General features: G+C 48.3%; 1 long non-coding RNA gene across 1 annotated transcript; it reads left to right on the top strand.

Moving 5' to 3' along the window:
- On the top strand, positions 1-15,708 carry LOC135826867 (uncharacterized). Its single transcript, XR_010555337.1, has 3 exons — positions 1-227; positions 12,539-12,651; positions 15,589-15,708. It is a non-coding gene; the product is annotated as an uncharacterized LOC135826867 (long non-coding RNA).

Here is a 15,708-nt window from a genome sequence, read left to right as displayed (position 1 = left end):
TCAAAGGAACTGTCCGCTTTTGTTTGTTTCAGTCGGAGCCTGCTTCGATATAACAGATAGCTACCGCTTGAACGGATCGCAGAATTTGATACGTTTACCAATAACGACATTAGGCCTGTTGAAAGACATTCCTCAAGCAATGCGACCCTAGTAGCGTGTGACCTAATTCGGGAGAGAAAGATCAGGTCGACAACAACCGATAGCCAAAAATCGAGCGCCAAAAAAAGGTAAGTCGCCTTTGTTTATTGGAAATCGTGGAAGTCGTTGTTCCCTATTGTAAACGTCCTTGTCCTAGTAACTTGTAAACGTTGGGGCACACCTAGTAACTACCAACCCGGTGGTTTGGGGTGTTGCTTCGCATTGAGCGAGTCCTGCGTTCAACCTCACTCCTTCAAGGGAAGTGTGGGGCTCTGATATGCTTGACAACCTGGGCCAGCCTTGTAACTCCATAACCGGTGATTCGGGATGTGTGTTGCTTGGCAGTGAACGATTAGATGAGTCAGTCTTGCATTCAACCTCACTCCTTCAAGAGAAGTGTGGGGCTCTGATAATGCTTGATAATGTGGGGCAGCCTTGTGACTCCATACCCGGTGATTCGGGATGTGTGTTGCTTGGCAGTGAGTGACGAGTCAGTCTCGCATTCAACCTCACTCCTTCAAGGGAAGTGTGGGGCTCTGATATGCTTGCTAACGTGGGTCAGCCTTGTGACTCCATAACCGGTGATTCGGGATGTGTGTTGCTTGGCAGTGAACGAGTCAATGAGTCAGTCTTGCATTCAACCTCACTCCTTCAAGGGAAGTGTGGGGCTCTGACTATGCTTGATGATGTGGGGCAGCCTTGTCACTCCATACCCGGTGATTCGGGATGTGTGTTGCTTGGCAGTGAACCGTGAATCATTCCTGCATTCAACCAAACTCCAAGGGAAGTGTGGGGCTCTGATTATGCTTGATCATGTGGGGCAACCTTGTGACTCCGTACTCGGTGATTCGGGATGTGCGTTGCTTGGCAGTGACCCATGAGTCAGTCTTGCATTCAACCTCACTCCTTCAAGGGAAGTGTGGGGCTCTGATTATGCTTGATAATGTTGGTCAGCCTTGTGACTCCATACCCAGTGATTCGGGATGTGTGTTGCTTGGCAGTGAACCGTGAGTCATTCTTGCATCCAACCTCATTCCTTCAAGGGAAGTGTGAGGCTCTGATTATGCTTGATCATGTGGGGCAACCTTGTGACTCCATATCCGGGGCTTCGGCATGAGTGTTGCTTGGCAGCGAACCTTGAGTCATTCTTGCATTCAACCTCACTCCTTCAAGGGAAGTGTGGGGTCTGATTATGCTTGATAATGTGGGGCAGCCTTGTGACTCCATACCCGGTGATTCGGGATGTGTGTGCTTGGCAGTGAACCGTGAGTCATTCTTGCATCCAACCTCGCTCCTTCAAGGGAAGTGTGGGGTCTGATTATGCTTGATCATTGGGGGCAACCTTGTGACTCCATACCCGGTGTTTCGGCATGAGTGTTGCTTGGCAGCGAACCTTGAGTCATTCTTGCATTCAACCTCACTCCTTCAAGGGAAGTGTGGGGTCTGATTATGCTTGATAATGTGGGGCAGCCTTGTGACTCCATCCCCGGTAATTCGGGATGTGTGTTGCTTGGCAGTGAACCGTGAGTCATTCTTGCAATGAACCTCACTCCTTCAAAGGAAGTGTGGGGCTCTGGTTATGCTTGATCATGTGGGGCAACCTTGTGACTCCACATACCCAGTGATTCGGCATGTGTGTTGCTGGGCAGTGAAAGTTGAGTCAGTCTTGCATTCAACCTCACTCCTTCAAGGGAAGTGTGGGGCTCTGATAATGCTTGATAATGTGGTTCTGCCAAGCAACTCCGTGCCCATGATTCGGGATGTGTGTTGCTTGGCAGTGAGTGACGAATCAGTCTTGCATTCAACCTCACTCCTTCAAGGGAAGTGTGAGACTTTGATATGCTTGATAACGTGGGGCAACCTTGTGACTCCATAACCAGTGATTCGGGACTTGGCAGTGAACGAGTAAATGAGTCAATGTTGCATTCAACCTCACTCCTTCAAGGGAAGCGTGGGGCTCTGATATGCTTGATAACAAGGGTCAGCCTTGAAACTCCATAACCGGTGATTCGGGATGTGTGTTGCTTGGCAGTGAACGAGTTAAAGGATCAGTCTTGAATTTAGCCTCAATCCTTCAAGGGAGGTGTGGGGCTCTGATTATGCTTGATAATGTGGGGCAGCCTCGTGACTCCATACCCGGTGACTCGGGATGTGTGTTGCTTGGCAGTGAATCGTGAGTCATTCTTGCAATGAACCTCACCCCTTCAAGGGAAGTGGGAGGCTCTGATTTTGCTTGATAATGTGGGGCAACCTTGTGACTCCATACCCGGTGATTCGGGATGTGCGTTGCTTTGCAGTGACCGATGAGTCAGTCTGGCATTCAACATCACTCCTTCAAGGGAAGTGTGGGGCTCTGTTTATGCTTGATAATGTGGGACAGCCTTGTGACTCCACATACCTGGTGATTCGGCATGTGTATTGCTTGGCTGTAAAAGTTGAGTCAGTCTTGCATTCAACCTCACTCCTTCAAGGGAAGTGTGGGGCTCTGATAATGCTTGATAATGTGGTTCCGCCAAGCGACTCCATACCCGGTGATTCGGGATGTGTGTTGCTTGGCAGTGAACCGTGAGTCATTCGTGCATCTAACCTCACTCCTTCAAGGGAAGTGTGGGGCTCTGATTATGCTTGATCATGTGGGGCAACCTTCTGACTCCATACCCGGTGTTTCGGCATGTGTGTTTGGCAGTGAACCATGATTCATTCTTGCATTCAACCTCACTCCTTCAAGGGAAGTGTTATGACTAATGATGCTTGATTATGTGGGGCAGCCGTGTGACTCCATACCCTGTGATTCGGGATGTGTGTTGCTTGGCAGTGAGTGACGAGTCAGTCTCGCATTCAACCTCACTCCTTCAAGGGAAGTGTGGGGCTCTGATATGCTTGCTAACGTGGGTCAGCCTTGTGACTCCATAACCGGTGATTCGGGATGTGTGTTGCTTGGCAGTGAACGAGTCAATGAGTCAGTCTTGCATTCAACCTCACTCCTTCAAGGGAAGTGTGGGGCTCTGACTATGCTTGATGATGCGGGGCAGCCTTGTCACTCCATACCCGGTGATTCGGGATGTGTGTTGCTTGGCAGTGAACCGTGAATCATTCCTGCATTCAACCAAACTCCAAGGGAAGTGTGGGGCTCTGATTATGCTTGATCATGTGGGGCAACCTTGTGACTCCGTACTCGGTTATTCGGGATGTGCGTTGCTTGGCAGTGACCCATGAGTCAGTCTTGCATTCAACCTCACTCCTTCAAGGCAAGTGTGGTGCTCTGATTATGGTTGATAATGTGGGGGAGCCTTGTGACTCCATACCCAGTGACTCGGGATGTGTGTCCATACCCAGTGATTCGGGATGTGTGTTGCTTGGCAGTGAACCGTGAGTCATTCTTGCATCCAACCTCATTCCTTCAAGGGAAGTGTGGGGCTTTAATTATGCTTGATCATGTGGGGCAACCTTGTGACTCCATATCCGGGGCTTCGGCATGAGTGTTGCTTGGCAGCGAACCTTGAGTCATTCTTGCATTCAACCTCACTCCTTCAAGGGAAGTGTGGGGTCTGATTATGCTTGATAATGTGGGGCAGCCTTGTGACTCCATACCCGGTGATTCGGGATGTGTGTGCTTGGCAGTGAACCGTGAGTCATTCTTGCATCCAACCTCGCTCCTTCAAGGGAAGTGTGGGGCTCTGATTATGCTTGATCATTGGGGGCAACCTTGTGACTCCATACCCGGTGTTTCGGCATGAGTGTTGCTTGGCAGCGAACCTTGAGTCATTCTTGCATTCAACCTCACTCCTTCAAGGGAAGTGTGGGGTCTGATTATGCTTAGTAATGTGGGGCAGCCTTGTGACTCCATACCCGGTGATTCGGGATGTGTGTTGCTTGGCAGTGAACCGTGAGTCATTCTTGCAATGAACCTCACTCCTTCAAAGGAAGTGTAGGGCTCTGGTTATGCTTGATCATGTGGGGCAACCTTGTGACTCCACATACCCAGTGATTCGGCATGTGTGTTGCTGGGCAGTGAAAGTTGAGTCAGTCTTGCATTCAACCTCACTCCTTCAAGGGAAGTGTGGGGCTCTGATAATGCTTGATAATGTGGTTCTGCCAAGCAACTCCGTGGCCATGATTCGGGATGTGTGTTGCTTGGCAGTGAGTGACGAGTCAGTCTTGCATTCAACCTCACTCCTTCAAGGGAAGTGTGAGACTTTGATATGCTTGATAACGTGGGGCAACCTTGTGACTCCATAACCAGTGATTCGGGACTTGGCAGTGAACGAGTCAATGAGTCAATGTTGCATTCAACCTCACTCCTTCAAGGGAAGTGTGGGGCTCTGATATGCTTGATAACAAGGGTCAGCCTTGAAACTCCATAACCGGTGATTCGGGATGTGTGTTGCTTGGCAGTGAACGAGTTAAAGGATCAGTCTTGAATTTAGCCTCACTCCTTCAAGGGAAGTGTGGGGCTCTGATTATGCTTGATAATGTGGGGCAGCATTGTGATTCCATACCCAGTGATTCGGGATGTGTGTTGCTTAGCAGTGAACCGTGAGTCATTCTTGCATTCAACCTCACTCCTTCAAGGGAAGTATGGGGCTCTGATTATGCTTGATAATGTGGGGCAACCTTGTGACTCCATACCGGTAATTTGGCATGTGTGTTGCTTGGCAGTGAACCATGAGTCATTCTTGCATTCAACCTCCCTCCTTTAAGGGAAGTGTGGGGTCTGATTATGCTTGATAATGTGGGGCAGCCTCGTGACTCCATACCCGGTGACTCGGGATGTGTGTTGCTTGGCAGTGAATCGTGAGTCATTCTTGCAATGAACCTCACCCCTTCAAGGGAAGTGTGAGGCTTTGATTTTGCTTGATAATGTGGGGCAACCTTGTGACTCCATACCCGGTGATTCGGGATGTGCGTTGCTTTGCAGTGACCGATGAGTCAGTCTGGCATTCAACATCACTCCTTCAAGGGAAGTGTGGGGCTCTGTTTATGCTTGATAATGTGGGACAGCCTTGTGACTCCACATACCTGGTGATTCGGCATGTGTATTGCTTTGCTGTAAAAATTGAGTCAGTCTTGCATTCAACCTCACTCCTTCAAGGGAAGTGTGGGGCTCTGATAATGCTTGATAATGTGGTTCCGCCAAGCGACTCCATACCCGGTGATTCGGGATGTGTGTTGTTTGGCAGTGAACCGTGAGTCATTCGTGCATCTAACCTCACTCCTTCAAGGGAGGTGTGGGGCTCTGATTATGCTTGATCATGTGGGGCAACCTTCTGACTCCATACCCGGTGTTTCGTCATGTGTGTTTGGCAGTGAACCATGATTCATTCTTGCATTCAACCTCACTCCTTCAAGGGAAGTGTTATGACTAATGATGCTTGATTATGTGGGGCAGCCGTGTGACTCCATACCCGGTGATTCGGGATGTGTGTTGCTTGGCAGTGAACCGTGAGTCATTCCTGTAATGAACCTCAAGCCTTCAAGGGAAGTGTGGGGCTCTGATTATGCTTGATAATGTGGGGCAACCTTGTGACTCCGCACCCGGTGATTCGGGATGTGCGTTGCTTGGCAGTGACCCATGAGTCAGTCTTGCATTCAAACTCACTCCTTCAAGGGAAGTATGGGACTCTGATTATGCTTGATGATGTGGGTCAGCCTTGTGACTCCACATACCCGGTGATTCGGCATGTGTGTTGATTGGCAGTGAACGTTAAGTCCGTCTTGCATTCATCCTCACTCCTTCAAGGGAAGTGTCGACCTCCGATAATGCTTGATAATGTGGTTCTGCAAAGCAACTCCGTGCCCGGTGATTCGGGATGTGTGTTGGTTGGCAGTGAGTGACGAGTCAGTCTTGCATTCAACCTCACTCCTTCAAGGGAAATGTGAGGCTCTGTTTTGCTTGATAACGTTGGGCAACCTTGTAACTCCATAGCCGGTGATTCGGGATGTGTGTTGCTTGGCAGTGAACGAGTCAATGAGTCAATCTTGCATTCAACCTCACTCCTTCAAGGGAAGTGTGGGGCTCCTATATGCTTGATAACATGGGTCAGCCTTTTAACTCCATAACCGGTGATTCGGGATGTGTGTTGCTTGGCAGTGAAGGAGTTAAACGATCAGTCTTGAATTTAACCTCACTCCTTCAAGGGAAGTGTGGGGTCTGATTATGCTTGATAATATGGGGCAGCCTCGTAACTCCATACCCGGTGACTCGGGATGTGTGTTGCTTGGCAGGGAATCGTGAGTCATTCTTGCAATGAACCTCACCCCTTCAAGGGAAGTGGGAGGCTCTGATTTTGCTTGATAATGTGGGGCAACCTTGTGACTCCATACCCGGTGATTCGGGATGTGCGTTGCTTTGCAGTGACCGATGAGTCAGTCTGGCATTCAACATCACTCCTTCAAGGGAAGTGTGGGGCTCTGTTTATGCTTGATAATGTGGGACAGCCTTGTGACTCCACATACCTGGTGATTCGGCATGTGTATTGCTTGGCTGTAACAGTTGAGTCAGTCTTGCATTCAACCTCACTCCTTCAAGGGAAGTGTGGGGCTCTGATAATGCTTGATACTGTGGTTCCGCCAAGCGACTCCATACCCGGTGATTCGGGATGTGTGTTGCTTGGCAGTGAACCGTGAGTCATTCGTGCATCTAACCTCACTCCTTCAAGGGAGGCGTGGGGCTCTGATTATGCTTGATCATGTGGGGCAACCTTCTGACTCCATACCCGGTGTTTCGGCATGTGTGTTTGGCAGTGAACCATGATTCATTCTTGCATTCAACCTCACTCCTTCAAGGGAAGTGTTATGACTAATGATGCTTGATTATGTGGGGCAGCCGTGTGACTCCATACCCGGTGATTCGGGATGTGTGTTGCTTGGCAGTGAACCGTGAGTCATTCCTGTAATGAACCTCACTCCTTCAAGGGAAGTGTGGGGCTCTGATTATGCTTGATAATGTGGGGCAACCTTGTGACTCCGCACCCGGTGATTCGGGATGTGCGTTGCTTGGCAGTGACCCATGAGTCAGTCTTGCATTCAAACTCACTCCTTCAAGGGAAGTATGGGACTCTGATTATGCTTGATGATGTGGGTCAGCCTTGTGACTCCACATACCCGGTGATTCGGCATGTGTGTTGATTGGCAGTGAACGTTAAGTCCGTCTTGCATTCATCCTCACTCCTTCAAGGGAAGTGGGGACCTCCGATAATTCTTGATAATGTGGTTCTGCAAAGCAACTCCGTGCCCGGTGATTCGGGATGTGTGTTGGTTGGCAGTGAGTGACGAGTCAGTCTTACATTCAACCTCACTCCTTCAAGGGAAATGTGAGGCTCTGTTTTGCTTGATAACGTTGGGCAACCTTGTAACTCCATAGCCGGTGATTCGGGATGTGTGTTGCTTGGCAGTGAACGAGTCAATGAGTCAATCTTGCATTCAACCTCACTCCTTCAAGGGAAGTGTGGGGCTCCTATATGCTTGATAACATGGGTCAGCCTTTTAACTCCATAACCGGTGATTCGGGATGTGTGTTGCTTGGCAGTGAAGGAGTTAAAGGATCAGTCTTGAATTTAACCTCACTCCTTCAAGGGAAGTGTGGGGCTCTGATTATGCTTGATAATGTGGGGCAGCATTGTGACTCCATACCCGGTGATTCGGGATGTGTGTTGCTTGGCAGTGAACCGTGAGTCATTCTTGCATCCAACCTCACTCCTTCAAGGGAAGTATGGGGCTCTGAATATGCTTGATAATGTTGGGCAAACTTGTGACTCCATACCGGTAATTTGGCATGTGTGTTGCTTGGCAGTGAACCATGAGTCATTCTTGCATTCAACCTCCCTCCTTCAAGGGAAGTGTGGGGTCTGATTATGCTTGATAATGTGGGGAAGCCTCGAGACTCCATACCCGGTGATTCGGGATGTGTGTTGCTTGGGAGTGAATCGTGAGTCATTCTTGCAATGAACCTCACCCCTTCAAGGGAAGTGTAAGGCTCTGATTTTGCTTAATAATGTGGGGCAACCTTGTGACTCCATACCCGGTGATTCGGGATGTGCGTTGCTTGGCAATGACCGATGAGTCAGTCTTGCATTCAACCTCACTCCTTCAAGGGAAGTGTGGGGCTCTGATTATGCTTGATAATGTGGGGCAGCCTTGTGACTCCACATACCTGGTGATTCGGCATGTGTGTTCCTTAGCAGTGAAAGTTGAGTCAGTCTTGCATTCAACCTCACTCCTTCAAGGGAAGTGTGGGGCTCTGATTATGCTTGATAATGTGGTTCCGCCAAGCAACTCCATACCCGGTGATTCGGGATGTGTGTTGCTTGGCAGTGAACCGTGAGTCATTCGTGCATCCAACATCACTCCTTCAAGGGAAGTGTGGGGCTCTGATTATGCTTGATCATGTGGGGCAACCTTCTGACTCCATACCCGGTGTTTCGGCATGTGTGTTTGGCACTGAACCATGATTCATTCTTCCATTTAACCTTACTCCTTCAAGGGAAGTGTGGGGTCTAATTATGCTTGATTATGTGGGGCAGCCGTGTAACTCCATACCCGGTGATTCGGGATGTGTGTTGCTTGGCAGTGAACCGTGAGTCATTCTTGTAATAAACCTCACTCCTTCAAGGGAAGTGTGGGGCTCTGATTATGCTTGATCATGCGGGGCAACCTTGTGACTCCGCACCCGGTTATTCGGGATGTGCGTTGCTTGGCAGTGACCCATGAGTCAGTCTTGCATTCAAAATTCACTCCTTCAAGGGAAGTATGGGACTCTGATTATGCTTTATGATGTGGGTCAGCCTTGTGACTCCACATACCCGGTGATTCGGCATGTGTGTTGATTGGCAGTGAATGTTAAATCCGTCTTGCATTCATCCTCACTCCTTCAAGGGAAGTGTGGAGCTCTGATAATGCTTGACAATGTGGTTCTGCCAAGCGACTCCGTGCCCGGTGATTCGGGATGGGTGTTGGTTGGCAGTGAGTGACGAGTCAGTCTTGCATTCAACCTCACTCCTTCAAGGGAAGTGTGAGGCTCTGTTATGCTTGATAACGTGGGGCAACCTTGTAACTCCATAGCCGGTGATTCGGGATGTGTGTTGCTTGGCAGTGAACGGGTCAATGAATCAATCTTGCATTCAACCTCACTCCTTCAAGAGAAGTGTGGGGCTCTGATTATGTTTGATATTGTGGGGCAGCTTCGTGACTCCATACCCGGTGATTCGGGATGTGTGTTGCTTGGCAGTGAAAGATGAGTCAGTCTTGCATTCAACCTCACTCCTTCAAGGGAAGTGTGGGTCTCTGATATGCTTGATACCATGGGTCAGCCTTGTAACTCCACAACCGGTGATTCGGGATGTGTGTTGCTTGGCAGTGAACCTAGAGTCATTCTTGCATCCAACCTCACTCCTTCAAGGGAAGTGTGGAGCTCTGAATATGCTTGATCATGTGGGACAACCTTGTGACTCCATACCTTGTGTTTCCGCATGTGTGTTGCTTGGCAGTGAACCATGATTCATTCTTGCATTCAACCCCACTCCTTCAAGGGAAGTGTGGGGTCTGAATATGCTTGATAATGTGGGGCAACCTTGTGACTCCGTACCCGGTGATTCGGGATATGCGTTGCTTGGCAATGACCCATGGGTCAGTCTTGCATTCAAACTCACTCCTTCAAGGGAAGTATGGGGCTCTGATTATACTTGATAATGTGGGACAGCCTTGTGAGTCCACATACCCGGTACTTCGGCATGTGTGTTGCTTGGCAGTGAAAGTTGAGTCAGTCTTGCATTCAACCTCACTCCTTCAAGGGAAGTGTGAGACTTTGATATGCTTGATAACGTGGGGCAACCTTGTGACTTCATAACCAGTGATTCGAGACTTGGCAGTGAACGAGTCAATGAGTCAATCTTGCATTCAACCTCTCTCCTTCAAGGGAAGTGTGGGGCTCTGATATGCTTGATAACGTGGGTCAGCCTTGTAACTCCATAACCGGTGATTCGGGATGTGTGTTTCTTGGCAGTGAACGAGTTAAAGGATCAGTCTTGAATTTAACCTCACTCCTTCAAGGGAAGTGTGGGGCTCTGATTATGCTTGATAATGTGGGGCAGCATTGTGACTCCATACCCGGTGATTCGGGATTTGTGTTGCTTGGCAGTGAACCATGAGTCATTCTTGCATCCAACCTCACTCCTTCAAGGGCAGTGTGGGGCTCTGAATATGCTTAAAAATGTGGGGCAACATTGTGACTCCATACCCGGTAATTCGGCATGTTTGTTGCTTGGCAGTGAACCATGAGACATTCTTGCATTCAACCTCCCGCCTTCAAGGGAAGTGTGGGGTCTGATTATGCTTGATAATGTGGGGCAGCCTTGCGACTCCATACCCGGTGATTTGATGTGTGCTGCTTGCCAGTGAACCGTGAGTCATTCTTGCAATGAACCTCACTCCTTCAAGGGAAGTGTGGGGCTCTGATTTTGCTTGATCATGTGGGGCAACCTTGTTACTCCATACCCGGTGATTCGGGTGGGGGGTGTTGCTTGGCAGTGACCAATGAGTCAGGCTTGCATTCAACCTCACTCCTTCAAGGGAAGTGTGAGGTTCTGATTATGCTTGATCATGTGGGGCAACCTTGTGACTCCACACCCGGTGATTCGGGATGTGTGTTGTTTGGCAGTGAACCCTGTGTCATTCTTGCATTCAACCTCGCTCCTTCAAGGGAAGGCTGGGGTTCTGATTATGCTTGATAATGTGGGGCAGCCTTGTGACTCCATACCCGGTGATTCGGCATGTGTGTTGTATGGCAGTGAAAGAGATATCAGTCTTGCATTCAACCTCACTCTATGGGAAGTGTTGGGATCTGAAATGCTTGACATTGTTGACGGTTGAGCAGGCTATGATTCGGCCTGGTGTTGCTTGGTGGTGAATGATCAATCACTTTTGCATTCAACCTCACTCCTTCAAGGGAAGTGGACCTGAAATCCTTGGCAATGTGAACGGTTAGGCAGGCTATGATTCGGGCAGGTGTGGCTTGATGATGAAAGGCGATTCGGTCTTGCATTCAAACTCACTCCTTTGTTGCAAGTAGGAGGACCTGACATGCTTGACATTGTGAACGTTTGGTTAGCCTTGTGACTCCAGACCCGGTGATTCGGGCAGGTGTGGCTGGTCGAAGAGCGATGAACAAGACTTACGTTCACAGTTTGGCCTTGAAGGGACATGTCTGGACTTGGAAATTCTTGCTGAAGTTGATGCGTACGTAGGCTTGTGACATCACCATTGCGGATCCGGTTCGATAGTGTATGACTATACTGCTGGATATCCCTCAACTCCAACTCTTGTGGGTTGTGTGTTGCCTCACAGTCAATGATGACGATGCAATTGACTTTGAACTGCCGTTCAGCTTTGTAAATAACATTGCATACAGATGTCTGAGGATGTGAGGTTAGTGAACTTGCGGACAATGAGAACGGATGGGCAGTTTTTCACTCCATACCCGGTGATTCGGGCAGGGGTTTCTGGGTGTTGAATGATCAATCAGTCTTGTATTCAACCTCACTCCTTCAAGGGAAGTGTGGTCACCTGATATGCTTGACATTGTGAACGTTTGGGTGGCAGTGTGACTCCACAGCCGGTGATTTGGACAGGTGTTGCTTGGTTGCGAATGATTAATCAGTCTTACATTCAACCTCACTCCTTCAAGGGATTTGTTGGGACAGGTGTTGCTTAATAATGTGAACGGCAGGGCAGCCTGGTGACTCCATACCCGGTGATTCGGGCAGGTATTGCTTGGTGGTGAATGATCAATGACTCTTGCATTCAACCTCACTCCTTCAAGGGAAGTGTGGGGACCTGAAATGCTTGACATTCTCAACGGTTGGACAGCCTATAACTCAGGCAGGTGTTGCTAAGCTATGAGCGATGAAGCAGTCTTGCATTCAAATTCCCTTCTTAATTGCAAATGTGAGGGCCTGAAATGCTTGTCGTGATGAGCGTTTGGGTGGCAGTTTAACCCTGTACCCGGTGATTTGGGCAGGTGTTGCTTGGTGATGAAACAAAGAACCAGTCCGGTATTCAACCTGACTCCTTCGAAGGAAGTATGGGGCCTAAAATGCTTGACAATGTGAACGGTTGGGTAGCATTGTGACTCCAGACCCGGTGATTCGGGCCGGTTTTGCTTGCCAGCTAGTGGTTGGATTTGCACTGAACATTTCTTCCCCAGGTCGCCTCTGGTATGCTCAACAGTTTTGTATGTTGTAGGATCATATTCACAGCACTGCTGTTGAATCACACCCGTAAGATATTTGCTTCTAACGTCTCTTGTTCCCAACATTTCTGCGTTTACGTTGCGTGTGTTAGGTTGTTTGTCTCGTGACCATGATGTTCTTTCCTTTCTTTCGTGCACGCTCTCTATCCTGTACAGATGTACTTTGTTACTCGTGGCTATGTAGTATCCTCTATACATTCTGATGTGGACCGGCAAGCAGGTGTGAGCGGATTGGCATTGATTAGTGGACAGAACATTTTTGTTATGGGGTGAGTCTTGTAAAGTGTTCAAATGTACCATTCCATATAGACGTACAGGTGATAAAACAAAGAATCAGTCTTGCATTCAACTTCACTTTTTCGAAGGAAGTGTGGGACCTGAAGTGCTTGACAATGTGAACGGTTGATTAGCCTTGTGACTCCAGACCCGGTGATTCGGACAGGTGTGGTCAACTTCTGCGGCAGTGGCCTCGCGACTGCATGCGACTATATGCAACAGGCATTTCCTTGCCGCAAGTATCACATGCTACACGTCGCATCACAAAAAGTGATATTATGAATGGTGCTTCAAACGAGGTTCCTGGGGATAACGCAGCCATTTCATTCTGTGGGAGCCCAGCGCATGTCATTATTCCTCGATTTCTTGTATATGCCGTTCTGTATTTTCCTCCACATACTTCCTCCTCGTCATCGAAATTGTCACAGTTTGACAAGTGACTTGTCACGTGTTACCAAGAGTAGATAAACAAGAGTGCGCAACTCCAGATCTTGTGCACAATCTGCAGATACCACCGGAAAGTTTTGTTGACGTCACCTTTTTTCAGAAGAACACGCATTTTGCCCCAGAGCAGTGTGAGAGCACATGCTGGGCACTGACTTTGTAATGTAAAGCCCGGCCAAGTGCACGAGGCAAAACTTTCCAAAAGACTCGCAGCGCATGCATCGTCGAAAAGATTACGTCAACAAAAAATTCCGCTGCGGGCCAACCCATCCCGGAGTTGCACACTTTTGTGTATCTACTCTTGGTGTTACTGATAACAACAGAAGCTACAACATACGGAAAGTATTGCACAGGATGATAGTTTGAAGTCTAGAGTAACGTCTCAGGACTATATTCAGTCGGATTGAGAGTTTCACATGGACCTGAAGGCCATCGCTGATGTCAATGGACGAAATAATATTGTTCCGTAGAGTTTCCAGGAAGGCTGTAAATTGGTCACGCCTAGTCTCACACGCTTTGAATTTCTCCACAGGACAAGAGCTGATAGGCTTGCCGCCTGCCCTGGCTGATATATCATGGCCAGTTTGGCTGTGGTGGGAATAGTTGTTTCTACCATCGTCCAAAAGGATAATCCGATTTCCTTGAGCGAACCCACCGAAGTCGCCAAGCGATTTCCTATTCCATGCATTCTGCTTGATAAAAATTCTCAGGCACTCTATAGCCTTGACGATGTTCTTGACATTCTACTTCACCGCCAACTCAGTACGTTGGCAAAGAATACAAGATCGTTGCGAGGTCGGCGCTGGCTTCGGAATCGCCTCCATCTTGAAATGAACTTTCTTAGCCATGGCATGCCCAATGCCCATCATTGATTTTAACTGTGTGGTCGCGCAACGTCATGCAGGTAAGTGTGCAGCAGTACTAACTAGCATCAGGCAGGCCTCACATCCACGTCTAAAACACCACATTGTAGTTTAGCCGATCACGTCGAGCAGCGTGCCCTCTTTTCAGTATCACTAGTACAGTGCCTGCACGTGCATCACTACAGGTGCCTAGATTTATCGCTCTTGTATGCTTTTTGCTCACACGTCAATTTTCTCGCAAAGTGATCCAAGCGCTGGAGCTTGTTCGGCAAACTCATGCTTACCCCTGCTCCGCCAAATACCAGCTATGGGTATGTTTAGTGTTGGTTATGACCCAAAGAAAGGCGAAGGTGGTTACGCCTGACTGATCACAGCTAGTCGAAACTACCTTCGCAGCGACATCAGCGAAGAAATGGTGTCTAGCTCAAATATTTCAGCTCCCATCCACAGGAAAAAGAATTGTCAGGTCACCCAAGACTGAAGACTATCATCCATGTCCAATTCCTTACCTGTTGTACGACTGCTGGTTTGTAATACCGGTACCCTGTTTTATATCACTGTTTTATATCACTAGTCCAACTGCAACAATTTTGATGACGCGGAGGAAGTACTTCTTTGTATAGATGACAAAAATTAATGTACCACCTATCTGTTCTATCAAGAGTACTTTTTATGTACCACCTATCTGCTCTATCTGTGAAGCACCATAAGTGTACACGCCGAAATATGAGATCATGCCCATACATGCATTTCTGCACACAACACATGCTAGCCAGTTGAGACATTCTGGTGGATGGAAATGTACGCAGTCAGTCCAGTATGGTTACAGGTGACAGTGGCGGCAGTCTTTTGCATTTGATTGTGGTGTACACCGTACCAACCCATACCCCCTTTAAACTTTGTGTAAAAGAGGAGGCAACACGCCAGGCATGGTGATTGGTTGACTGTACTTTATGGTTTAGCAGGGTCAGGGATGCTAAGCTGCAAGAACATGTTGCTCGGAATTCACACTGTGAGGTAGAGGGGTGTGATTGATCATATCCAAACCCTTCGGGGAAGATACTGTTCAGAAGGGGCTGCTCGGATGGGGGAATGTTCGGATAATGAGAAAGCGACAGAAAAGTTTGTAGCATAGGGCTCATAAACGCATGTGATCCAGTTCCGTCATTGAAATTGCGCATAAGACTAGTTCTACCATGCATTGACGATGGGCATGCTAGCAGCAAACACGTACCTGGTACTGTAAAAGCCATTATTCTAACGCGCTGCATAACGATTTACTAAAATTGATGGGTTTACGTGTACCAAACGTAACGATTCTCACTCATTCTCAACGCTCAATAGCAACAATATGTATCGATTTCTGTGTAACGTTTTCTATTTTAACGACAGATTTCTCCTCATTAACTCGTTAGAATTAGCACGTCGTTATAATTATGGCCTTTACAGTATATCCACTATATGAGTGCACTGGTGAACTCAAGTTGTTGCGTTGTGCGTCTCTTTTTATTGCTTCTATTTTTTGGAGGTCCCGGCCATTATGGATAATAGATCTTCCGGATAGTGGATGTGCGGATATTCGATGTTCTACTGTATGTGTGTGATATTTTCCTCTGCCTTCAGACGTGCATCGGACTGACCCGAATGTGCGCTATTGCTGCTGCAAACAGCTACAGTGATGCAGTGGACATCAACGGTCAACATTCAATTTTGCATGTGTCTGAAAAAATAACTATCCGAGTG

The sequence above is a fragment of the Sycon ciliatum genome, chromosome 10 (genome assembly GCF_964019385.1).
Source record: "Sycon ciliatum chromosome 10, ocSycCili1.1, whole genome shotgun sequence".
In the NCBI taxonomy this organism is placed as follows: Eukaryota; Metazoa; Porifera; class Calcarea; order Leucosolenida; family Sycettidae; genus Sycon; species Sycon ciliatum.
This window is presented reverse-complemented; position numbering and strand designations above follow the sequence as displayed.